At 33.8% G+C, this 27,550-nt stretch overlaps 1 protein-coding gene across 6 annotated transcripts in view; it reads left to right on the top strand.

Moving 5' to 3' along the window:
* Window positions 1–27,550, top strand: part of LOC126775891 (homeobox protein homothorax) — a 258,601-nt gene that overhangs the window by 53,810 nt on the left and 177,241 nt on the right. The gene's annotated exons all lie outside the window — the stretch shown is intronic.

The following is a 27,550-nucleotide window of genomic DNA, read 5'->3' as shown; positions in this document are numbered from 1 at the left end:
CAGCCTCCGAGCGGGCCGCTAGTTTAAGTGTCCTTTAGAACAAATCTTCGTTTTTGCAATTGGCCAACCTCTAGCACTGTACCATTTGAAAATTGATTTTATTCATTCTAAATTATTGAAAAAAAATTATCACACGATACAGTGAAGGGGTGTGACGGGTGCGACTTGGCGGATCGAGTAATCGATCCGTTCAATTTTATTCGATGAACATTTGCGCCGATGTTCGAAATTTGTTTTGCGCCGGAATTATGTATACGATTTAAAAAAAAAACATACGTATAACGTTGATTGTAATATGTGTATACTAATAATTAACTTTTAGTCAGTAAATACAGCGTAAGTCTTTCGAATCCTCCCTCCCTCGAGGGCTACAGAACTATTGCCATACAAATCTTCTAGAAGCTACGGTTACAATTCTGAGCTTAGTTTAAAACTTAATTAGGTTATTGGGAAACTATTGGAAAACGAAGTATACGTAAAAAAGCAACTTTAACTTGCCTAAGTGAAATAATAAGAGTTACTTAAGTCTTTAAATTATTGTCATTGATTTTAATGGTGGTAGATACTAGTGTTATCGTTTGGCTAGAAAACAGTATATACGTAATAGTTAATAATTACAGATCGCGTTCACTGACAAGAAGCACAAAAAAAAATATTAAAATTAGTTAGTTTAAAGGAAAGGAAATACGTATTCAGTATACGCTAGGTGTAATTTAGCGAGTTTGCGATCGATTGCATTTTGCACGTGAGTCCGTAATGGTGCTGCCATCACGACTGTCGATTAAAGTGCAACCGATTATAATAATCGGATATATTATATGGATGTGCGTTATGAATAGAAATCTAGATGCTTCTAAATATAATTAGTGGCGTTAATGTGGTTCCGACACTATCCCTACTTCGATAAGACATAAACGTTTATATAGTAAGATTATTTGCTGTATTTTTGTACACTGCATTCATTCAGAAATCGATATTTCACCATCGTTACATGCACGATGCATTGTGTTAGAAAAAATTACATTAAAAGTTACATATTATTCACCTTACGTTACGTATGCCGAGCCAATTCTGTAACTATCGAATGCATATATTTGATACCGATTCTAACTGTCATGCTTATTAATTATCTGTGGAAACGTTGACGTTTCATATTTTTTACGCGAACAGGTTACAGAATTGGTGAAAACAGCCACGTTTTTTTTTGTATGTTTGTTTAGTGATATTGAAGGTATGATGTTTTTGGGCGTTGAGACTGAATTGTTTTGTTTGTGTTATATATTATTTCTCACATTGTTAACATGGAAGCCATAATTTTAAACCTAACTAGTGATTCTGTTTTGGATGAAGGTTATTGACCTTCAATGGTTATTTTTTGTCTGTATATGAGTTTTTTTAACATATAATTATGTAGTTGGATGTCTTAGTTAGGTCCTATGCATCGCGGTAGGTTTTGTTTTAAAATAATTTTCGTAATTCTAACGTAAATGTATAATTAATATGCTATTTGGTGTACGTCCATCTTGTATGTCAATGTGATTTTAATTAATTTTATAATTTTATTTTATCTGAACGGATTACAATAAAATGTTCTGTTTGAAATAATACCGGAGTTTGTTTTAATATAATTATAAGTTTCTAATAAACAGAGCATTAACACACCCTTGCGACAATCACAAAAAATATCGATAGGAAAATCGATATCTATTATCCTTAAAACAACCCTAAATTCAACTCAAGACATTACAGAAATAAACTCGTTAAGCGTTTCAAAGGTGGTAAGGGAGTTTTGGAATAAAGAGGGAATATTTTATAAGGAAAATATAGTATTTTCATCGTGTCGCAGATTCCAGAGCCCCGGGAGAGCCGGAAAATTGTTTCTTTACTGCTTACTGCACCCCGCACGATAATCTTTTGCGCCAATCCGCCATTGTTAGTCTTCTCACGCACTACTGATTTTGGTACATCTGGGATTTGTTCTACCGAAAATGAGGATTACAGTCTATCGTCAAGTTATATATATGTACGTTACCTGTTATCTAATTTAAAATTGTGATTTAGATTATTATACCACGTCACGTGATAATTTGATATACAATAAAAATCTAGATAATTTGGAAATAGATAAAAAATATGATATCGTACGTTAGTAATGTTTTGTAGCATGTGTAGCATGCAGTGCGTAAAGACAACAATTCCACGAAAAACATGGCGGATTCTTTTCACGACTTCGACAATCTGATATTTTATTTATTTTTTATAGTCTGTCGTTGACGTTGGGTGCAGATTGCGAACCGCGGGTGACGGGATTGGGGTAAGGTTAGGATAATTGGCGGGAAATTTGTAATGGCCAGTGTTTAACTGGTATTTTTTTAGGGGAATGTTAAAGGCACTAATCGTGGGGATTCAAAATTATTGTAATCTTTCGATAGATTGATTGTATTTTTATTAAATAAATCCTCTATAAAGATACTGTGAACAAAATTTTCTTTTCAATTTATTGTGAAATATAAAGTAATTAATCACATATTCTCAGCATTTAAAACACTTAACCTTTATTTTTAAGGCCTGTGCCATAGATAAGAAACAAATATAAATGTCCATAGACATTTTGAAATTTACAAAAAAAAAACACTAACTACAAATATACACACAATAAAAAATGTGATGATTCTAACGTAACAATCAATTTATAATAATGACCAGAGTCCAATGAATAATGCAGGGCAAGGGTCCTGATATGAGTAAAATAATAAAAATAAGGGTCTGGGATTTGTCCGGGATAGGAGACAATTCGTCACGGATTCGTCCCGGTGCGTGTGACGCTGACAATACCATGGGATTACGAAACCGGGGACTATTCTATTTCCCTTAAAAAAAAGAAAAAAAAAATACAAACATGTTTAACTATGACGTTTGCCTTCTTCCTGGTTTTACGTTCGAAAAAAAACAACATTTAAATCCGTAAAGTATGTATTTGGTAATTGTAATAGTAATTGGATTGTTCTTTATTTAAAACTGAATTTAAAAAAAGTATCTAAATTTAAAAATGTTTAAAGTTTCCTTTAAATTAAAAAGGCATTGTTCAAATCGTATTCTTATAAGGCCGCAATATTAATTGGTATGTCTGTAGACCACGTCGAATAAGTCGCCTCCATGCATGTATATGGGCTTGTCAATCCGTCTGTCCGTTGATGACTTTATAGTCACTAAATTCTCGTTAGAATCTTCTATTTTATGCACTGCTTGTGTATAAATATACAATGTATATAAAAACTTCATTGGACTGTCTGTGAATGGCGTGTTTTATTTTTTAATATTTATGAACATATACATTTTAAAATAATTTAAATTACAAATTTATGCCTTAACCATCTTATTTGTATCTAAATTAAATATTTAAATTAATTTAATTTAAGTTGAAAAGGGATTGATCTAACAGTCAAGCATATTTTCTATAAGTTTTATTTAAACTTTCAGTTTCAACTATGCACTGGACATTTTCTCATAAAATTATCCAAACTAACAATTTTGGCGCCAAAATAGCAAAGACGCCGCCTGACGATCGTAAACTGTCGCTTTTAAATCTTTAATGTGCTGCTATTGGCTGGATATCTACCAATCAGCTCGCAGAAACAAATTTTACGATCACCCATTGGCCATGTTGTGGTTGCTTGTTTACGACGCTCCTAAGGTTTTGCGAAAATTCTATTAATAAATTAGTCGTAAATGCCTTGAAATTTATTATCATGGCATTTTCTGTAATTATTTCCTTCATAAGAAATTATGCTGTTACGGTTTTAGTAATAAATGATATTGGTATGTGTCAATCGCTTGTTATACGGAATCTTCTTTCAAGACATATCAAGCATTAAAAAAATGGATGGAGTTTTTATTACATTACTGATAAAGCATATTAATAAAAACACTGATTATAGAAAGAAAACTGTATACATAAATCTGTATAATAAATACCTACTTTTCATAATATATATACTTTTTATAATTTTCACGTTAGCTTCAAACCGCGAGCATTTCCCAAGCTTGTTCATTATAAGCAGGTACTTTCCTTTCAATAAAGAGCCCGCTGAGTTCCATTACACGCAGATAGAACTGCGGGGTGCCAATGTCTTCATCCGATTCAAGATTGATAATAACATTTGAAAAATATTGCTGTCTATAAAATAAACAGATGTACAAAATTTACGGATATTTCCTTAAAATAAAAACCTTTAAAAACTCTATGAACTTTACATTTAATATTCATCATTTAATTTGTAATTAGTCTTCGCTTTTTGGATTTAATTAAATAGGAAATGTATGTACAATTATGTACATTATTATGTACCATCGAAAACCACAATATATCTAGTACTTTCAAATAAGAATTCAACGTATAGTCACAGCAATCATACCCAAGGAAATTGAATCCTATAAGAGTGCAATATATCCTTGCGGTCGGGTATTTATTCAGCGGAACCAGCACTCCGTGACATTAGGGGCCGCAGTGCCCCGCAGCGCCCCGCAGCACCCCGCAGCGCCCCACGGAGCTATTTGCTGGCAAACCAGGAAGATTTCCGCCCAGGCAGGCTTGACTGATTTCCGACACGGATATAAGAATAGACAATTTGGTATGTGTACATTTTGCAGTTGAGTAAGATTTAGGGTTGGACGCAATTGATAGAAGTTTACTTCTTGTGTAAACGATCAAATTACCGACATTGTTATTAAAAGTATAATGTGGCAATTTTAAATATAGAAGAAATAAAAAGTTAATAGATAAGAAACATAATGACGCTGAATATTTATAAAATAAAATGGGAAACTCGATACTGGCTGGAGAATCTTAAAATGTTGAAGAACGGGCGCCTCGAGTCTATCGCTTTTTTTGTACAATAAAATAAACCTGGCCACAGTAACACCAGAAGTGGAAATAGCGCGTTCGAAATCAAAAATACGAATTAAATTTAAAAGTTTAATTATAGAACAGCGATCGGCTTCCGTAAAAGCACATCGTCGAACACATTTTCTAATTAGCGATTGGTCACGCGCTCGGAGGCCAATCGCAGTCTTATTCTAAATCTGAATCGAGCAATTTGAATTTGGAACGGTTCGGCTTATGATTTGCTCACAATGCTTTTTGTGGCCATCGATAACGGACTCGTTTCTCGTTTCAATTCGAAACTAACTTCTGAATATTACCCGCATGTATTCAATTATCAACCAGGCAGTCCCTAATGACATACGCCCAACATTCTCTGTGTGAACTTTTATTGCTGACTCAATCGCTGAATTACACAAAAAGACAACTTTCGAATTCCGTTTAAAATTACGATCTCAATACAAAATAAGTTCATCCGTATTTTAAAGGGAGCTTGTATACGAATCATAAATCGCTTGAAAGGTTACAGCGGAGAAGCGCGTGTCAAATATATATTCTTTATACGGCAAAAAGAAGCAGCTGAACGGCCATTAAGCAAAGAGTGTCAAAATGATTGACGTGAACCAACGGAGGGAATTTCAAATCAAACAATGTCACGCTACAAGTGGTCAGCTAAATAAAGCGTTGTCGTCATGCCAATTAAAAAAAATTATCCTCTTTAATAAGTGTCAATTCTTAACGAATGTGTGCATACGCATGATTTTTATTTCACACGTTCCTGTGATATCAAATGCACCATAAGTATACATTATCGACCCAAATGTTATGGTTTTAGGGTTTATTTTCGATCTCGAATCCGATTTTACGACTATTTTTATTGACGCTTAGCCCCGACACTCAGTGTAGCAATTGCAGCGAGAATGATCATACAGCATAAAAATGTGGTTCGAAATTGAATCTTTTGTATGTTTATTTAAAGTTTGTATTCAACTGTTACCATTATCGTTTTAAGTTTTTAGTGCCAAGAATGCAGTACTAATACGTAGTGAGTCGAAGATGAACGTAGTGGAAATGGTAATCAAATTTTAATAGTCCGTTAAAATAATAATCAATGAGGCGACTACCCTAGCCACCGTAAATAGCAGCGACGAAAATAATTACGCTACTAACATTATAATTACGTTACTATATAAAAGTATATATACTCCAAATTCAATCTTGAAACATAAAACAATAATGAATGCGATCCATGTTATCAAATTAATGATTATCAGAGCTGTGTAATAATTCTATGTATTTAGGAGCAGGCCTAACTTAGTCTTAGGTAACACTATTGACGTTTGCTGTCTTAGGAATAAGAGATTTTCAACATTATTAATAGGCTGTTATTTATGTAGGTCATGACTATACTTCCTACTTTTGTTGACGTTTCTCCAATTACCTATATCTCGGTCTGCTGTTTGAATCTTTATACTAATTGGGTATTAGTGGTTTGTTTTAACGATAATATTTTATGATTAATGAGTTTGTTAGCGATCGATTAAATCTTGAGGATTGTAAAAGACTCGTAACAGAATTAACGGCCTTGGGTGTTTATAAACTTGATTAGGTTCGGAGAGTATAAGTGATCCTACACGTTGATTTGCAATATATTTCGTTTTATATAAAATTATACATTGAAGCATATTTGTTTAATTAATAAATGTTGTTTCACGGTTCGATATAATTTCAAATAAATCTTTGCAAATTAGTTCTCTGATATATATTTCTATGATTCAGGTATACAGTAAAATGGTATTTGTCGTTTGTTCGTCTGTTTGTCGTCTAGTATTCGACGGTTATATCGTGCTGTTTATTTGAGAATCTCAGAAGCTGCCAGAGTGGCGGCATGTCGCCGCACGTGGCCGATGATGATAATAATAAAATGTTGGCGCATTATTTATTTATAGCCGTCTCGCGGCTGTCGCTCGTCCGTCTGTCCGACTCGTCCGTTATTATATATATAAAGTGCATCGATATACCCATGTTTCTTTGTCTCGTTATAACCGGGTTATAAATATTTCCGAACACAAACAAAACGTCTTACCATTTCGGCCACGGTTCCTGATCTGGCTTATTTTCACCTGTTCTTGTTATTCGTTTCTGAAGGCCGGTTTACATTTTCTTTAAATATTTATTATCTGTGTACAGTTGAAACGACAAAACGTCGTTCATTTAATGAATATAAATAGTGGAATTTAAATTTTTATAGGTTATCTTGATAATCATATTTATAAGACGGTCTCTGTAGTCCGCAACAGATCCGATATCATTAAAAAAACACTATTTTTGTTGCTTTTCAATAATAATATAAAAGTTAAGTGTTTTAAAATTAATATAAGGTAATATCAAAAAGTCCTAGACAAGTCAAAATTTCCACAACGCTGATCTACACCATAACATCATACTAGCATTGTTTTGCTCGACGCCAGCTATTTGCGGACTGCTACCCCCCTACCCCGTCAACCCCCCCGCACTACGGTGTCCGTCTGAACGCGAGCTATATTTTATCCCGGGTTGGGCTTGCCACGTAAACTGTCAGGATCGCCTGTAGGGCGTTCAACTCGTAGTTTAAAAGTTTATAATTTGTAATGGGTACCATTATTCGTATTTTTGAGGTTAACTTTCAACTGAAGCTATTTAAACCCTGTCTCATTTCTGAGTAGTTAATTTGTTAAAATACTAAGAATACATTATTTGTATATAAATAATAAACATATTTATATCATTTTGTTTCATCTAAACAAAAGGATGTCAGAGATTTTTTACGATTTAAATTTTTTTAAGTGTTATTCACAATAACGCTAATCTTTATATGGCGCATAAATTAAAAACGAAATTGTCTCAACGACGGTTGCGAATGTGCCGTGAAACCGACATTAACAAGCGCAATAATAATTACTTATAAATCATAGGAATCATTGCGACGATGCATTGATAAAACGTAGCCTATATCTCAAACGAGTTTGAAATATGGCGGACGCGTCGCGGCGGACAGTGAGTTGGCTCGAGTCGAAAACTCGGCTAATTCGCTAGTGATGGATCTATACCGCTTCTATTAAAAATCTTACATCGTCGAGATGGATTTAACAATCAAGGCGTCGAGTTTATTTTCTTGGCGATAAAACGTAAAAATAAGGCAAATGTCGCAGACCGCATTTGAACTAGTCATTTTATTATCTCTACGAGCGTCATTAGTTTGTTTCTGATCTTATTAATGTACCTTGAAATCTAATTACGTTGAAAATCCTTTCTCCGTTTTGTTCTTTATGAGGCTCATTGCGGTAACTTACCCAGCGGTGGTAACATAATGTCTACAATAAACTGCTTGTTTACGACAACGCACAGCGACATTCGCTGTACAAACACCATAAATTATTCCTCAAATCACATGTGAAGCGTATTACCCACTAGTCTACTACAAAAAGCTCATGTATCTCTCGATCTTCACGCAACGACAAATGTGTAACAAATAAATTATAAAATCAACGGCCTCGGTTTTTATACCTCACGTGTGAAGTCCTGTCTCGCTTGCACATAGCGTGCGACGTATAACCTTGTCTCGTTTGCTCATGAATTGTCACCGCGCGGTCGCAGTTTATCATCAACTGTCCTCTAATCATGACGTCTGTGTTATGTATGGTTACAATTTTTAAATCCGTCACGAATTGGGTTCATTGAACTCCTATCAAGTCACTGTTAAAGGTTGTTATATATATATATATAAATTCAAAAAGAAATTCAAAGATTTGGAAGTTATTATTTTTAATGAAATAAAGTGTGTAAGTTATTAATGAATTGTCACCTTATAAAAAAAAAACGTATCGAGTTTAATCGTCAATTTTTCAATGCTATCCATGCAATGAAACAAAAGTGTTGGCGAGGGTATCTCCTAATTAATTAGCATGGACTATAATTAGAAGCACCAGGCGCGCAGGAGTCGCGGGGAGGAGCAGCTGTGACGTGTGACAGATGGCTACGCGTCGCTGGCTCACGCGCATCTCCTTTGAAACCCGCCTGGAATCTGGGGGCAAGGAAACTGCTCTAATTAGATGTGTACTTATTTACTTTAATCTATTCATCACCGGTAATTCATGGAAATGTTGCTTCGTTGTTTTATTGTGTAGTTGTTAAGATAAAATACTTAATATATTAATCACAAAAAAACTTCAACTCGAGTGTTATACAAAAGTTCATTTTCATTGATTTAATTTATTTGGCGACCATTTTTGTAAAAAGAATTTGAGCTGTTGAGACAATAAAATTTTAATTTCATGTTGACAAGACCAATTCGTCTTTATGTTACGGGTGCTTTAAAAACCAAAAACGATCAGTATGAGGAATCTACTACAGAAATACGTATCAATTTAGTAAAAAAAAAACGCGACAATTAACGTCAAACTAACTTTAGTACCTGCCAATAATAATGCAAGCACACCGCGTTCTGCAATCTTCGATCGGTTTGAAAAACTTGAAAACGCTAGATTGACTTCAAGATATGTCAATCCAATATCTGATAGTGGCAACATTATTTTTGTCAACGATAAAGTCTACATACGTGCAAACGGTGGCTTATGGCTTAAGGAATAGTGTTGTGATACGCTCGTGTCTCGGCTTTAGGATGGCAACGTCGGCTCGGCCTCTTAATGTCATGCTTGTCTCGTCCGGACGGGCTGCGATTTAAACTCGTTTATCGGCCATTGTGTTTGTTTGTGTGCACCCAAATAAGTCGGCGAGATTAGTAAGAATTCGTGTCGTTGGAAAAACTTTTCACGCGCGTATTTTTATGAATTAATTATGGCCATCGACGGGTTTTTCTTTTGCTAAATAGTTGGAAGTTTCTCTGAACTTCTCTATTTTAGGCTCGACGACATCAAGAATGCGTATATAACATCTCTTTTTAATTGTATACGAATAAGTTTCATTTTTACTAAAAAAGAAACATTAAAACGAACGGAATTGCCAATTAAACTTTATAGTCCGGTGCGACAAAGTTATAATCGTTAAAGATGGCGTGACAGTTTGGGATCTAGGAGGTTTGTTGGTATGCTGCGCGCGCGCATCCCGCGCGATATCTCGCCCGGCGCGCGCATTCCCGCCACGCGCGCCGCCTAAACTAAATACATAATGTCCTCGCACGACAGCTTTACTCGTTTCTCATGGTTTTCGCGGTAACCTCATGGAAAATGTTCCGTGATACTTATTTACTGATAAAATACCATCACTGGGTCGTTTATGGGGCTTGAATAACAAGTCGAAAAGATTACTTTAATGCGATTTCCTTCTGAATAATACTTAATGAAGAAGACTAAACAATTAACGAGCTGAACCGCACAGTTGATCAAGAATCGTTTCAATTCAACGATTTCGTTCTTTATATTAACACAAAGAAGGTTAATTAATTCCGAACGAATCCAAAAACAATTAAAATGTTCATAGACAATAAACATTTTTTCTCCTATTAATGTTACGACAAAAAGTATCAAAGTAAACTTTCTGTCAGTTTGATGGGCTGGCTGATTAATAAAAATGTCCATCAGCAATGGCATAAGAATGTAAGTAAATTGGCAGGTGATGGATCGCGTTCGTTTCCGATGTGTGAGGAATATCAATACATCGCATTGGACGAATGTTGATAAGTGTATCGTTGGGCATGCAACTTTCGCATTCGGAGCTTCGTGGACTTTAAAATTTCACGCGCTAATTCACATTAATGCCTTTTGTGTGTCGTTTTTGTTTTTATCGAAATTTTCTTAATCGTTTCAGAATGATTGCAACACAACAATAATATTCGTCAGATATTTCTATCTAACTCACTCACTGACTGATATTTATCATTACTGTACATTGAACTAGTATATACATTGGTTTAACCAATGAGAGTATAGTTTGAAGATATTACTGAACTTTCATAAGAGAGTCGTTTTGAAACGTAAGATTATGTGAAGCTAATTGCAATGGGAACCAATGGCGGGTCTCAGATCCTCGCAAGCCTCGGGCCCGCGGGCGAGTAATTCAAAATGCAAATATTGCACTTATAATACATTACGTATTCCACAGACACCGGTGCAACTTGCTGACTACGCCTCTCGCCGGTTTTACTGGAAAATCATGTAAAAATCAGTCATTTTTATTCCGAGCGCACACGCCATATTGGCGGTTCCCATGCCTCTAATTTTCGCGGATCCTTGTAAAATATATGTTGGTATCATCTGGCTGCGTGATGGAGAACCTTAGCCTTGATGATAAGATATTGAATTGCTCGTTCTAGATTAATCTTTAACTTTAGTTTGAGAAAATGTTTATAAATTTGTTCTATTTTGTAAATAAAATATTCTAAACAAAAAACCTGCATTTGTAACTCTTAAATCTGTCTCGTTAGCAGTGATATATCATTGTGTATGATGTAGAGAGATAGTGATGGGCTCTCCGGCGCATCTATAAAAAGGCGCTTCGTTAGTGATGCCCTCACCCTCGCCACGGACGTTCTAAATATAACCGGGATACGAACCCGGGACACCGCACGTGTGTTCACTTAGTACTCGGTAACTTGAATAAAGTCTTTAAGTTTTAGTTTAAAAAACATTCCCGTTTTAATTTTAGCTGTGTCCACAGTTTCACCGTTACACGTTGAATTTGAAAACTTTCGCAAACGTCGAACCGAGTCGGGATAAAGAAAAAAAAATCGATTCGACGTATTCATTCGATCGTTGTATCGAAGGTCAATCGAGATATAAAATTAAAAAGTATAAGTGGCGTTCGAACGGGTTCCATTTTATTAAATTTCAAATATTACTATATCGCTGGTTGTATTACAATTTCAAATTTGGTACACGGTGCTTCCACTTTTGGTTTCATGCGAACTGACCACGCCATGCTGGCGGCTTCCTACGACGTCGTCTTAAAATAAATATTGCGACGTTCACTTTAAAATACGTGTTATTCATAAGAATGTTGCAGTCATTGGCTCGTATCCTTTAGAAGCGCATTAGCGCCGCATATCTTACGATAATTACTGTATTTTGTATAATACTTCAGTAGGGTTGAATTCGCTTATCCTAGGAAAAAACTTTACCAATGGTCACTCATCTTCTCATTTATTATAACTGGCCGTACTTATACATCTAAGCTTCCATTTGTACATTTTTCTTATTCAAATCAATATTATTTATATATACAAACTAACTGACTGACTGACATATCAATTGTACAGTCCAAACTATTGGGGTTAGCACCATGGAAATTTTGCATACGGCTTTAATCCAGTAGATTAGCACTAAAAGGATTTTAATATAAAATTGAACTCCCAAGGGTATTTTTTATAAACAGCTATGGCAATTGGTATTTAGCTATTCTGAGTTGTACGCGAGCGAAGCCATTTTATATATAAAACCAATAAAATTAAATATTTTGACGACATTGTCATAAAGCTAATACCAAGACGGTTTACGTATTTTCTCGGAACATTAAGCAGCAATAACAACGCAGACAGTTTTTGTGGATCGCAAGGCAGCCGAGTAGAGTTGATGGTGAATGGTCACGCTACGCTCGGTGGTAGGTCCTGTGTCATTTCAGCAGTTGTGTTAACTATGTCTTGCTGAAGTGCTGCTAATCATGATATTTGGAGGACTTCGACTCTGTAGTAACATATCCATGATGACGCGACAGTCACTGTGACATTGAGACCCTGGCCCTTGGCCAAAAATAAAATGACACGGTAATAATTACTTGCCGGCGAGGAATAGCCCGGGTATAGGGGGCAACCCCAAGGCCCGTACTCAGACTGGCTTTTCGGGCCGGTCAGGAAGAACCCTCTCTCTATCCATGTTAACGATGTCTTATCATAAGTGAGAGAGATAAAAAATTGTTTAGACTTCACGTAAAGGATGAACAACAATATTTAACTATACAAGTAAATAGCGAGTTTTAACGGCAGCGAGGTGAAACTCGCAGGTTCGATCCTGAGCACTTGGGCTAATGTCATTCCCAACATAACACAAGTTATACGCTTAATTGGAGGGGTGAATAAGAATATCAGTATTTCCTTAATAGAAACGGGCATTAATCTTTCTTAAAAAAAAACTATATTATCTTTAGCTTGATCTTCTATAATAGCTGAAAGTACATTAAATGTAATGTTGCTTGTTCTTTTAATGATAGTTATTATAATAGTTAACGAAGCGTTAACTACGATTCGTCTACAATATCGTAAATAAAGTTTGTCAACCGACCTTTATGGTCGCCGGTCTAGATTCGAATCCAGTCGAAAGCTCAATTTGCTCAGTCGAATAGTTTTGTTTTAAACAACCGTATCTCCTAAACTATCTCGCGAATAATTCACTGTAACGCATGCGCCGAACGCGATCGGTACATCGATGGAAAATGATCTCTAATAATGCAGTATACGGCTTAAAACGGCTTGCGATTATTTTTATACGTACTTCAATTGTACTTGATCAGTAAAAATCGTCTTTATTACAAACATGTAAGGTGTTTTTTAGTTCGTAGCATGATGTGTGTATGTTGTTTCGAGATGCAAAAACTCAAGAATCCAGTCTTAAAGATGACCGCGCGCCGATTTTCGAAATACGAGGAGCGAAATCCGAAAGCCATCTTTTTTGCTCAGCCGATGATAGTTTTTAATTATTGTACCGCTAATTAGCTTTTAGGGTTCAATTGTTAAATATAAAAGCCATTAAGAACATACACACACATACAAAATTATTAGGACTACCCTTCAGTGTAGAAGTAAAGCTGCTCACGTCTGTCGAAAGCTAATCAACTGATAATAAAGTTTTTCAAAATATAATGCAAACTATTAATTTACCTTCTCATTTAAACAGATACATTTTCTTGTTAATGAATTTGAATACAGATCAAAAGATATATATTTGACTTATACTTCTTTAACTTTACACTTAAACAATAACTTTTTCTTATTAATTAATTTGAACACAAATCAAAAGATAGATATGACTTAGCTTATCAATGATATAGATAGATAAATAGATACGGAACCGAATGAATGAAAAGTTCAAGTTTTATGACTTGTTCCGAAGCTGTCGGCGAACAAAAACAACCGGAGTTGTCTCGTCGGGTGTTTGAATTTGGCGACTTTTTGTACGTCTGTATTGAGATGCGCTTCGTACTCATCGCCGGACCTTGTGTGACGTTTTACCGTTATTTCAACCAATTTATAACTTAACTACCAGAACTATACATAAAACTGTCTTCACTTGTGTATTCTGCTAAGCAACTAACTTATGTATACATATGTATACTTTAAGTTATTGAAATCAATGCTTTATTAAATAACTAACTTCTAAGTAACTTCTGTTTATCATTAATATTATTGAAATAATGATAGATTCTCTAAATTCTATCCACTTTAAGTAACGGGATTCTGACTAAAGTCTAAGTTAATTTGCATCCAGACTCTATATATATACACACATAGATGAATAGGTCAAGTATTGATGAGCCGGTTGGCGTGGTTGGTAGATATTTGCCTTTCACGCCGAAGGTTGTGGGTTCGATTCCTCACCCAGGACAGACATGTGTGCATGAACATGTCTTTGTCCTGAGTCTGGGTGTAATTATCTATATAAGTATGTATTTACAAAAGAAAAGTAGTATATGTAGTATATCAGTTCTATAGCACAAGCTTTGTACAAGCTTAATTTGGGATCAGATGGCCGTGTGTGAAAAATGTCCCAGGCTATTATTATTATTATAATATACTAAATAAGTCAATAAACTCCACAAGAGTATATCATATAACTCACAGTTTTCGTATATACATATAAATAAATTTATTCAAACTTTGAAGTAAATTCTGTACATAATGAATTGCTTCAAAATATATTAAATATCATATTTTAATTATACACATCATACTTAAAACTTCGATTGTATATGAAGTATAGTCATAAGTCTCTTTTTGGACAATTAGTATAGCCAGTTGTCCTAGGTAGCCGTATCGCTCATTCGTTGAATCAATTCTTGCTTAGTCATAGATTATTTATTAAACCGCGTGTATCGCATACAACAACAAAAGTTAACAAGTTAAATTGCAGCCATAATGCCTTTTAAGAACTATCAGGAATTTCTAAGTGCTAATCCCAAAGATAGATCGAAATATATTTCACTCAGACAAAATCTTGCGGATTAGTAAGAGAATTCAGTTGTTATTTTACTATCGGTATTCGCATTTGACGCCGACTCGTTTGAATTTATTATCCGTTGTGTAATCTTCGGTACCAGGGCGCCTGGATAAGCGAGGAGCTAATGAACGTATCGGTTTCAGAGTCGCGTTACCTCTCGTTAGCGTGACGTGAACTCCCTTGCGTTTATTGTCTCCTCGTGTTTAGACTCTGGCTTAATATCTATGCATATATAACTTACAAACAGACAATTTAAATACTTTTTAGGTATGTGCAATCTAATTGATTTTCGATTTATCTAGATATATAACAAATACCTTTTAGTTAGAAAGTTCCGTTGTGTGATGAATTATAAATAAACAACGCGAGGTTATTGACAATATAAATCAGCTTAATACATAAATTTGGCAATAACAATATAATCCATCAAAATATCCACTCGGAGCCCGTACAGCAACAGTGTTGTTGTATGAATGGGCATCGGTGATTGGTGGCGTTCGTCAATTTGTCAGACGACCACCACCCCGTCAGTCGTCGCGAACAGTCGTGGAATGATACGATGACGGCGCGAGATGAATGCCGGTGACTATTAGGAGAGCTGCCAACGGGCCCCGCTGATTCACAACGGGTTAACGAACCAATTGTTTTGATGCGGGCTTCGATACAGATTGGATAATTTGGGAGCACTTCAGACCTCGCTACAGGTCCATCGTGGAGTATATTGATAGATGTTCAGACTTCTACTATTATGGCATTGTGTACAATTGAATTTTACTATTATTTAAGTTTATTGTAATCCCTCGATTAGAATTTGTGGATTATAAATTTTAAGAGGACCCATTATATATAAATCATTTAGTATTATGATATTATACATATGACTCATCGAATTACTTTTTTAAGTTAATAGACGTTGTTTATATATGATTTTTTGTTCGCTCGAATATGAGTGTTATTTATGAATATAATTCAAAGAAATTTGTTTATATATGTTAGTAGACAATCTAATCGGCCTATAACCGAGTGGTATTCCGTTGTTATCTACCTTGGATTGCGAAACTTCTCCTCTGGCAGCAGCAGCGTGTTCCGATGACATCGTCGTCAATTATTTGGCAAGCGAACACCGCATTCTGGGTCACAATGACCAAGATCATCATTGAAAAAATCAAATTTAAACCCTGTGACGACAAAATAAAGTTTAAATTGTATTATCCAGGTGCAAGTGTACTGGACAGCGAGATTGATAAACAAAACAGACACTAACTTTGTTTTCTCCTTCCCACTTATGTTTTAGCTATTTAAATGAAAGAGACATATTTTGTTTGTGTTGTTTTTATGAGTTCGTTAAACACTTGAACATTCAAAGAAATAAGTCGGTATGTAAGTATTTAATTGCAATTGAATGCTGCGTCCAATTTCTTAAAAAAAAACACATTTCTGTTTAATTTCGATCGTCGAGCCGATCTTTGTCATCATTTTATTTAAATTTAGTGAGAAAGTCTAATGACCAAAGTGCAATCTGTAATCAAATATCAAAAGAAAATCGATATTCCGAAATCGAGAAGTGGAATCGATATTCTTGATCTCATCGGTATGACGCCGGTCGGTGTTCGGTTGATTTACGAACGCTCGTTACAAGCACCATAATGAGTTGCGCCTGCGCATCGATTATGAGCGGGCATTTTTAAATTAAGAACTCGTTGATTTGTTCTGGCGGTTAGTGGATTGCGAAATGTTATTAACGATACTCAAAGAATAGCTATTTTGTTTTAATTTAAAAAAATATTATTGAATTGGAATGATATACCTATTTATGTGTTTTTAATGACATGCAGTCTTCTAGAAATGAATGACTGAAATGTTTGTTTATTTCATATAAATACAAAAAACTGATAAATATACATTTTAAAATAACCGATATGTAATCTTTGCAGTCGTTGAGGAGGATTAGGTAAAGAGTCAACTCCGATTTCGGAGTCCCACAGGGATCTATTCTCGGTACCCTCTCTATTCGAATATATATTTTTTCCTCTTCCACCACTAAGTGCTGTATTTATAGACGTGCTTGGCGGATGCCTCGGTTCTTATTTGGTTTATCTTCATTTGAAACAGTTTAGAAAATTGTACCGGATGATTCTAATTACGGTTACGGATAAGCGTTTGATTTCAATATTCGTTTGGATGTCAAATTTGTATATATCATATGGAATATTTTTGACGCAATACAACAATACTATTATAAAACCTCCAAAAAATACGGAGAAAATTAATTTGTATTATGAAAGCCAAAAAGTAAAGGTAATTATAATAATAGCGATCGTTGCTCAGTAAATAAAAAGTACATAGCTACTCAAAAAATGCATACTCAACTTAAAACAAAATACAACAAATCAATAACGTTAATACATTTAAAAACAATATTATCATTTATCCACCAACCCGCATTGGAGCAGCGTGGTGGAATAAGCTCCAAATCTTCTCCTCAAAAAAAAAAAAAGAGGAGAGGAGGCCTTTAGCCCAGCAGTGGGACATTCACAGGCTGTTACGGATTACGGATTATCATTTATCAGAAAGACTGTCTAAACAAATTAATTTCGCCACAATTAACCTTTCCCCGATATCTAATTACCTACGTATTTTCATCAGCCTCAGATATTATTAAAAAAAAATAAGTAATACAATTTTGTAATTCTAATATCGTAACTAAATAATAAACTTTATGTATTTACAGTATATTTTAACGGAGAGATATTAGAAAATGCTTTTAAAGAAATAATTGGAACGATTTCAAGTTTCCACGCCTGTGTTTGACGTAGACAAAATATATTGCTACACTTATAGCCAATCGCCTTAGGGTTACGGTCCGCTCCATGCCAAGCTTAAAAAATTAACCTAAAGTTCTTTTTGTACGATCTTGAAAATAAAAACGCGGAATACATCTTAAATCATTTGTCACGAATCAAGATCGTTTTTTTATGATGAATAAAATTTGACCTGCTCACAATATTCGTTTGAATGTCAGAATTAACATTCAAAACAGACTGTTCTATTTCATTGTTACTTAAAAGCTTCTATTCTACAGCTATTACTTTAATAACTATATTAAAAAAAAAAGAATGGATAGTCATCTGGTTTATGACTATTTTCTAAATGTCAGATAATATAGACACATAACTATTTACTGTTTACCGTTTTAATATTTGTATATCTCTCGATATCACGAGTCGATTACATCCCGCGGTTCTCATAACGTAAATTCATTAAGGAAGCACCATTAATTACATTTTCCATCCAATGCAATGCTATTACTCTCATTCCGAACCAAAACAAACAAATCCTGCAATTATTGTAATAGCGCAACATTAGAATCGGCACAAGGCTGATGGAAAATAGCCTTTATTGCTTTATAAATAAATACTACAGCGTTTGCGTCAGTGGTTGCGGTTTTATCTGCTTTCACCATAACAGCATCTTCAGCAGTTTTTTGCTGAACAGAAACGTACTCTATTGCCTTGGGAATAAGTCTATCAAAAAACTTGTTAATATCAGTTGGAATTCTGGGATCCCCATTGATGTCCCCGAAATTCTCAAGATATTGAAAGATTAGCCGTGGGTGCAGGATGTCCCCATAAATAATACATCGGAGGGGTGCCGTGATGGATTGTCTGTCTGTCTATCCGCATTCTATTAGTCAGGAATTCTTAAAGGGTGGATCTTAGGGTGATTTCTATTATTAGAAGTAACCAATGTTAGCTTAGGAATTGATACACTCTTCGTTCATTAGTGAGCCTTTCATTTAGATGCTGGGTACTGTTTAATTCATTTTAACGATAAATCATTTACATATTACTTAATTCTTATCAAAATACTTCCAGTGGCGCCCATTTCAATTCAAGTTAGCTGTGAATCAAAATTCTTAATAGTCCGTTACTAGATTTAATTGACCATAAAAAATGAATTTGGTTATATAGCAATTACGAAAGATTAATTTACTTATATTATTATCATTGATTTTTTTGCAATAGTTATAACATTTTCTGGCTTTAAAAGTTTTTTTCGTAAATTAAAATATTATGAAATCCGATGCAATCAATTTTCTATCGACGTCAGAGATTTTATCGACGAAATCTGCTATGGTTTTGCTTAACGATTAGCATATTAAAGTAATGGATATACGGCTTAAATTTGCTTATAATTATTTTTAATAAAAATTCATAGTTTTCATCAAGAACGCATAACAGTCCTAATGCTAATCTAACACGCAATGAAAACTAAGATCTTGTGAAAAGGAAAGCTTAATTAAAAATTAATGCAGTTTTTTTTTCAATTACGAAATTCCAGTAGGAGATGCGTATCATAGAAACGAATGTAATGAATAATAAAGTTATTTTTATAGCACACAAAAAGTTAATTTGTAGAAAGGGAGATGATTTATTGGTGCAATAAAAACTGAACCTATTGCTACACTTGTTGCTGGCCACTATCAGTATTATTTGGTGAAAATTATCGAACGAATAAATCATAGATCGTAAAACTAACAAATATTGGCGCGCAGTAAAACTCGAAACATGGGAACCATCTCAGATAATTCGGATGATAAGCGATCATGTTCAAATGTGACCGATAAGTAATCGTAAAATGAGAAATGAAAAAGAGACTATGATAAATGACACGATTTTAAGCATAAATTATTTATTTAACAACAAATTAAAGACAGGTAGAAAATATGTCTAATGAGAATTAACTTAAAACATAATACATACATAGACCTATATAACGAAAATAAATTATATACATAAATCGTGAAAAGATTTAAATAGAAACAAACAAAATAACCAGAGGAAACACAGAACAAAAGAGATTCTTCATAAAATAAAAGTTGCTAAAGTAACTGAATAGATGATATTGCTTTACAAAACGTCACCTGTTTACAGTAGATTGATTTTTTGTCCGTTCAAATAAAAAGTTCGCTAACTTCGACAACTGGGACCTTCCGATGTTCGTCCGATACCGTCAAATTATATTCCCTTCTTCATATTACTTTCCTGAAATATAAAGCTTTAACTTGCTCCCGTTTAGTTTTTGATATCTGCTAAATTTCGACAAATACAGAACAATTTAGGAGATTTATTTTTCCATTTTTAAATAATAATTATTTATTGCATACAATATATATAAATAAAATTATGCTTTTAAAGAAAAACAGGTAAACTATAATACATGGCAAGGGGTCTTATTAATATTATATATTATTAAGGATTAAAAAATAAATAAGACATTTTTTTTGTAAATAGAATAGAATATGCTTTATTGTTTACCAAAAAGAATTACAGAAAAATCCAGTAAACACATGAAAAAAAATTGTATTATGTAAGTTAATATTTTATATACTATATTGCATCAAACATGATATATATATGACCTATATAATATTTAGCTCAATAAAAATCCTTTTAGCTTAACTGTTATGAATGACTATTACCAATTCCACAATATTGAAAATGTTACAAATTATTTCTGAAATGGAGAAATATTCAACACAGGAAAAAAAAAGTCATTAGAAATGAAACTTTTCAACTAAAAAGTGCAAAAATGTATCCCAAACAGCATTAAGCGGAAAATAACGTAACATCGGCGCTGAAAGCGGGCGTAAACACCTTTGTTTATGAAGAAAAACATTCAGTGGGTGCATACACGGGGCTATTTTACCATTCTATTCGATTCGACGTTCTTATCACGCCAGTGGAAATGTTCCCAAGACTCGCCCCTTTGTTCAACTTGAAGATTACTAAGTTATAAGTGTCAGCGATTTCTATCAGCTCAGTGTTTTTAGCTTGAAGATTTATGAATATCTCATAGACCTAGGCAGCGTAGTTAAATGACCCGTTTGGTTAATCTGTTTTTTATGATCAATATCAAAGTTTGGAACAAGTAACTATTCCAAGCATTTATGTGATATGACACATAGAAAAATAGAAAAGGAAATTGATGAAAAAATAAACTAGTTAGATATATAGAAGGATCTCGTTCGGTTTGAATAAATTATTTATGCTAAGTTTCTTCACACGAACAAATTCTCTCTCCGCTTTTCTTTTAAACCGAACCGGAAAAACTTATGTCAATATCAACTTTTTATTATTGAAAGTATTTATATTATTTCACTTTGTCTCCTTACACTTTCTCAAAAGTTTTGGCGGTTTAATACACTTAGGGTGGAACGTGTCGCGAAGTTTCTACGGGTTTGTTTCAATCATCTTTTTACTAACTTCCCTCTTTATATTGAAAGTTTTCTTTTATTTTTACATATTCAATAGAATCACTTTTCTTATCTTATTTCTCGATATTGCGTAAAAGATATACTAAACTATTTGTTAAATTGATCATACAATAACCTATGTTCTATTATTTAGATAAACTATATCCATTTTAAGTATCTAGGCATAAAACCAGACTCTGATTAATATTCAATTCACGACAACTTGTTAGGTCTTAGTACAGATTAATTTTGCTCAATGTGAACTCCAAAGTCGTTTAGCCTGAAACATTGTTTAACCTTAAAGGTCCTAGTTGACGAATGCAGCTACTTCTAATAATGGACTCCTACATAATAATGTTTATACCCAATTAATTTACGTGAATATAATATAATACATTTAAAATAAACTGATCACGAACGGATATCAAACCAAAAGCGCAGACAGTTAAGTTTATCGTTCCAAAAAGTCAGCAGTAAAACAATAAAATCCATTTTTTGGAAACAATAGTTGGTATTTTATTCGTAATTTTAAAATCTAGTTTTTCATTTATTCTATTTTATTGTTTTCGCTTCTATTTCAAACTGGGTTAATGCAATTACTTAAACTAAAAAAACCGTTTGATAGCAATATATCCAATTTTAGAATTTTATTGTCTATTTAAACGGAGTCAAATCGACCGAACAGTAGTTTCGGTTTCATGATTCATTTAACGGTTTGAGGTTTACCAATGCGTTTAGAGTATTCACACATTAATTGCAAATATATGTTCTTTAAATATATGCAATAGAGATCATAATACAATACATTAAATTTATCTATATTCTGGTTTTAGTTGAGAAAATTAGAAGGAATATTTGAGCAATATTTGTTCGTAATTTTCCACCAATATTAGAAATAAACGGATGAATTTGCTTTAAAGATATTTATGATATATTTGACCATTTAAAATGATCTCTGTTACAATGAATGATTATATTTTCTTAAGTCCAAGCATAGTAGTTATCACATTTAATTTAATGATATCAGATAAAAAAATTAAATTAACCACACTATAATCCCTACTAAAATTAAACAGTCAATAGCGGAAACCGCGGTTTAAATCCAATCAAAATACTATTTAAATTCCATATAGTCCATACACAATATAGTCCATCAATAGCCCACGGTCTTGAATGGGCTTTTTACAGAAAAGCTCGCATTGTGGGCGGCTTAAAGGGTTTCGCGACAATACAGCCCGAGTTTAATTAACCGGAGCTTAAAGCTTAATTGTAAGTGCAGTTAAGCTCAGTAACACGTGTCGGAGTCTCTCAGGGCGGCCTCTAGAACCGTTGCTTTACAATTGATATAATTTTTTTGTCGACCATTTCAATTGTGAATGGATTTGAATAATTTTAATCGTATTTACATTTAGTTTTATCGGTAGAGTTAAAAGGTTAATTAAGTTGATCGTGGAAATTTGAAGAAAGAACTATCTGATAGGCAATCATTAAAACAAAAATATAGCTGGTAGGTAGTATTAATGGACTGAGTTAAATGCGACTAAGATTTCGAAATTGCAAATAAAGGTAGCTTGACGAAAAAAAACCAATCTAAAATTAATTCTAGCATTTAATGCTATATAATTTGTGAATCAGCACAGCACCAGCTTCTGAAGCTATTTTCCAAACATCGGTAACTATTACTAAACTTTCACGCGCCACTTATCTGAAACACGCAGCATCAGAACCACATCAGCCGCCTAAACCTCCGCTACGGCTTATTTACAGCCGCAAGCAATTCACGAGAAAACCAAACAACAATTACCACACAAAAACAAATAAGAGGAAAAATCATTAGGGGAGCGAAGGGATGATTACAAAGGAAAACATGCCGTTGTGGAGTGGAGTCATTACGTGCCGATTGTTCAGTAGTTTGCACGCGAGGGTAGTTGGTTCGACAATGGAGCTGGTGAGACGCCTGTCGCCTGTCAAACAAGGGTTGAGAGCGAATATGTTTTGTTTATTGTGACCCTGCAATGATCAGGAAGGATTGCTGTTGTATTGATTGTGAAGGTTGAAGACTGAGTGAACGGTTCAAACTGCTTCTCGTCTACGCGTTTAGTTTCCTCTTTTATATATTTGTGTTCATTTTACATAAAGACAGGAAAACACTAATTATTATTTCATTAAAATATATATACATACACCTGTTATCAAAATAAAAAAAAATACATTAAAGGAATCTGTCTAAATGGAATCATTTTTTTCTTATGAGGCTGTTTAAATCAAGTGTATTAAAAGTTTAGTTCTGTAATACAAATACTTATTTACAAACGGGCACAGCAGTTTCAGAACACCTAAATTGTATCTAAAAAAATGTAATCACAAATAGTTTACAAGCCAACCGTTTTAAAAATATATTTTCAGATATATAAAGCAATTCGTACTAATTTGGGATTTAGAAGTATTTACCAAAAAAGAGCAAGCGTTAGCTAATTACATTGGCTCCTACATACAGCGAGCTTTAAAACAATTAATTAGGGTCCCCCAATCCCCAATAATGATAAAACCGGAGGCAAATCGGAATCTAGACCCGATCTCATTTAAATAACACCAGTAAAAATCGTATTAGACATTCAATTAACCGATGCAGCGGCGGAAGTTCGGAGGAAGCTCGTTAGGTAGCCTATCTGACACTTTGACGCTAATGCCATCGTGTGGCGCATACCAATCTACATACAGACATCCCTCTAGGTATTGATATTCTAACGATCGTTGAAATGCATGTTAGAAACAATAAGGCTGAAAATAGTTTTGGTCTTGTAAACCTTGGTGTTTGCCAAGAAATATACCTTGATTGAAATGACCTTTACGGTATAGGTGGGAAGTAAACTATTTTATTATTAAAGTATTCAATTACAAAAATGATAACATTCAAACTATTGCAAACTAAATAAATGAAATATGTAAAAAAAATTGGACTATGATATTCATTTAGGAAAATACCCCAAGTATATACTGAACAAAACCCAGTATTCGCGATGTAATATATAACAATCAAAGATATAAAACACCCTAACTTAACCACTACATCTAAGGTATGCCAGTAATACAACAAAAACGACATCATTCACATAATTTCAAATAATTAGCATCAAAATATAACTTATGGATCATTCATTCGTTACATTCTCATTCGTTTAAAAGATAAGCCTTCAGCTAAGCGGGAGTAAGTTGACCAACGTCTACAGTTCCTGAATTATTTATGCCCTCCCGTTCCGTTACATTGAATAGCTAATGACGTGTGCCCGAGCGCATATTTGCTGTTAGTTAATATTAATAACCCGGGATTGTCTGCCCATCGTCTCGGCTACCACGTGAATGTCATAGCAATTGATTGTAGGTTACAAGTGCATCCTGGAAGCGGATTAGCAGTATGCATAAATAAATATTGTTTGTTTGTTAATAGATTTCACTGGAAATCAGAGGTTCCCAAGTAAATAAATATATACAAGTACTGTTAGCACGTGGAATTATTCCATTAGACATCGTGGCTCTGTTTGTATGTTGTTAAGCTAATCGTTGCTTTATATATAGGTATAATTATTATTTACAATTATATGATTAAGCTTTATAGTCATCTATGTACAGATTTTACATGCGATAATGTTAAATATAGAAGCAATAAACTGTGAGGTAAAATAAGCATATAAAGAACAAAATTATAGTTCACAGCGGAGCACAGACCACATAGCATGCGCACGCGCATTTAGTTTTAGGCCATTTCGCTGCGCAGTCTTTTATTAATAGTCTTTTGTGATTTAAGAATATGAACTTGCATTAATTGTTATTTTAAAGGAACGCAATAGGACGGTAGATTTACAACATATTGTAGGAATTAGTTGTTTAGTAAGTTAACTAATAAATACACACTTGAGTAGTAGGATATATTGTTATTTTTTTAAAAAAAGCACATTTGAAAGGTGCTTGATATATATATTTTAAATTATGTCATTTAATGTGTAATCCTTGATACTCCAATAAAATTAACTGTGTGCACTATCAAAACTAACAACTTCTCAAAATCGAATGATGATTTTCTATAACTTCCTACGACAATATCTGAATCTGTTTTATCACTAATTCAGCATCGATTTTAACCCAAATTCTAGACACTACATCAAAACTGCACTTGAAATAATAATGAAAATATAGAAAAATGTAATTCAAACCGCTCAACAAACAATGTGCATCGGAACAAAGATCCATCAGGCTCTGGCAATATGCTGTCGTTCGCACGTCCCCTTGCGAAGGGTTGCGGCCGGTTGCTGAGGGCTGCGGAGCGTGCCGGCTCCGGTTACCGCCGCACAATGGTAACCGTATCGCAACCCGGTGTTATTGCAACACAATTACTGCTGATTAGCTATTGATTCGTGCTCTATTTCTGCGACTTATGGGTCCAGACTTCTGGATGAAAACAAACAGCATTGAACAGGATTGTCTACACAATCAACTGTCCCTGAACAGATACGAATGTATTCATAAAGTTTACGAAATAATTTTAAAGTAATTGTATCTAAAAACGTATTTCTAACAGTCGGGATATTTCACATGGGTTTTACAGAATAAAACGGACAAATGTTTCTTGATTGTAAGCTTAAATGACGATCAAATAAGAAAAATAGAATATTCTAGATTTTTTTTTTTAATTTTTTTGACTAAATGTTCATTCATAGACATGAAGAAAGATAATAGTTTAAGATATCTCGGCTTATCAGAGAGGATTCTGCCGTCCATTAATAATTGCGTAGCTTAAAATAAATTTTGCGATTCAATCGACAAAGACAAAAGTTATCTTATTAAGCACCATAGACACCCACACGAATTTCCCACATACCACAGATTAAAAATCCTTCCAATAGACTGTACAGATTATCCCTAATGATAGCCGCCAGCAATAAATATGGCGGCTAAGATGGCGGCGATAGCGAGTAAAGGACGCTTTGATTGAACGCACTGGACATGTTAGATAAACGATATTTGCATATTAAATAACAATATTAATTTTCTCTTAGTTTTACATTAAACTTTATAGCTTTAAAGCGCTCGAGCGAGCGAACGGTCAACGACATATGGGCGGTTATTTCAGTGCGACTTTTCGCCACCTCAGTATTACGTTACTTTTACAATGTTTCCAGATTACGTTATTAATTTCGATTGAGTTTCCTAAAAGAAACAGAAAAATAGCGCTTCAAATTTGGGCTGACAACAGTGAGACTCCATATGTTTGTATCTACTTATAATTGTTGCTTAGGAGTGATGGAAACGTCGTGAGGAATCCAGCACATGTGAAATTATGCTGGTACAAATTGTTACTTAACTTTTTTTCATAAAATTTCATAGACAAATCATAAGCAAAAAAATTCTAAATAATACTGTATTCAGGTAAGCTTTAAATAGTAACTTTAAAATTACCAATTCAAATAAATACTAAAACTGTACTTTAAAGGAATCAATCTTACGTTTCTGTATTAAAATAATTCGCAATCGCAAATATTTCATTCAATGAAAAAATCTTGTTAAGAAAAAAGAACTGACCCAATCAATATATTTGAAATTTAATGAATGTTTTTTTTACATATACTAAAGGTAACTTACTTATATATAGTCTATTTTATGTGAATTTAATTGGTCTTTTTTATAAAACCATACATTATTCATACATTTTATAGGCGCTAAAAATAATTAATACAAAAAAATATTAGATATTCGTTAGCAATTGATATTAACACAGGATATGAACATTTCTATCGATATAATATTATGATAGTGTTGGGAATTGGGTCAGCACTACTTTAAAAAAAACAAACATTCAAATCGCGAATTTGATAAGTTATCGGACGACGAAAATGTTTTTATTTTTATAGTACATGTGTGTGTTTGTCACGTGTTTGTGAGTTATGGTGGCCTTTCCCATGCGGTCGACGACCCATAGGCGCCTGCGCAAGTTAGGATTAACATCACGGACACCATAAAACTGTGGTGACATTATGAGTGGATTGAGAAACCATAAACGTTGACCTTGGACACTTATGACGGTAATGAGAATCGTATGTCTGTTTGTCATACGAAGTAGCGTGATAGTTTTTTTTACGCACGTTAGAAATGCTTTGAATGAGAATATATTCTTATGACGTATGTGACTGAATTTGAAAGCTTCGAAATCATTTA

This window comes from Nymphalis io, chromosome 19, assembly GCF_905147045.1.
Source record: "Nymphalis io chromosome 19, ilAglIoxx1.1, whole genome shotgun sequence".
NCBI classification, from domain to species: Eukaryota; Metazoa; Arthropoda; class Insecta; order Lepidoptera; family Nymphalidae; genus Nymphalis; species Nymphalis io.
The sequence above is the reverse complement of the archived record's forward strand: the minus strand, read 5'-3'. Positions and strand labels throughout refer to the sequence as shown.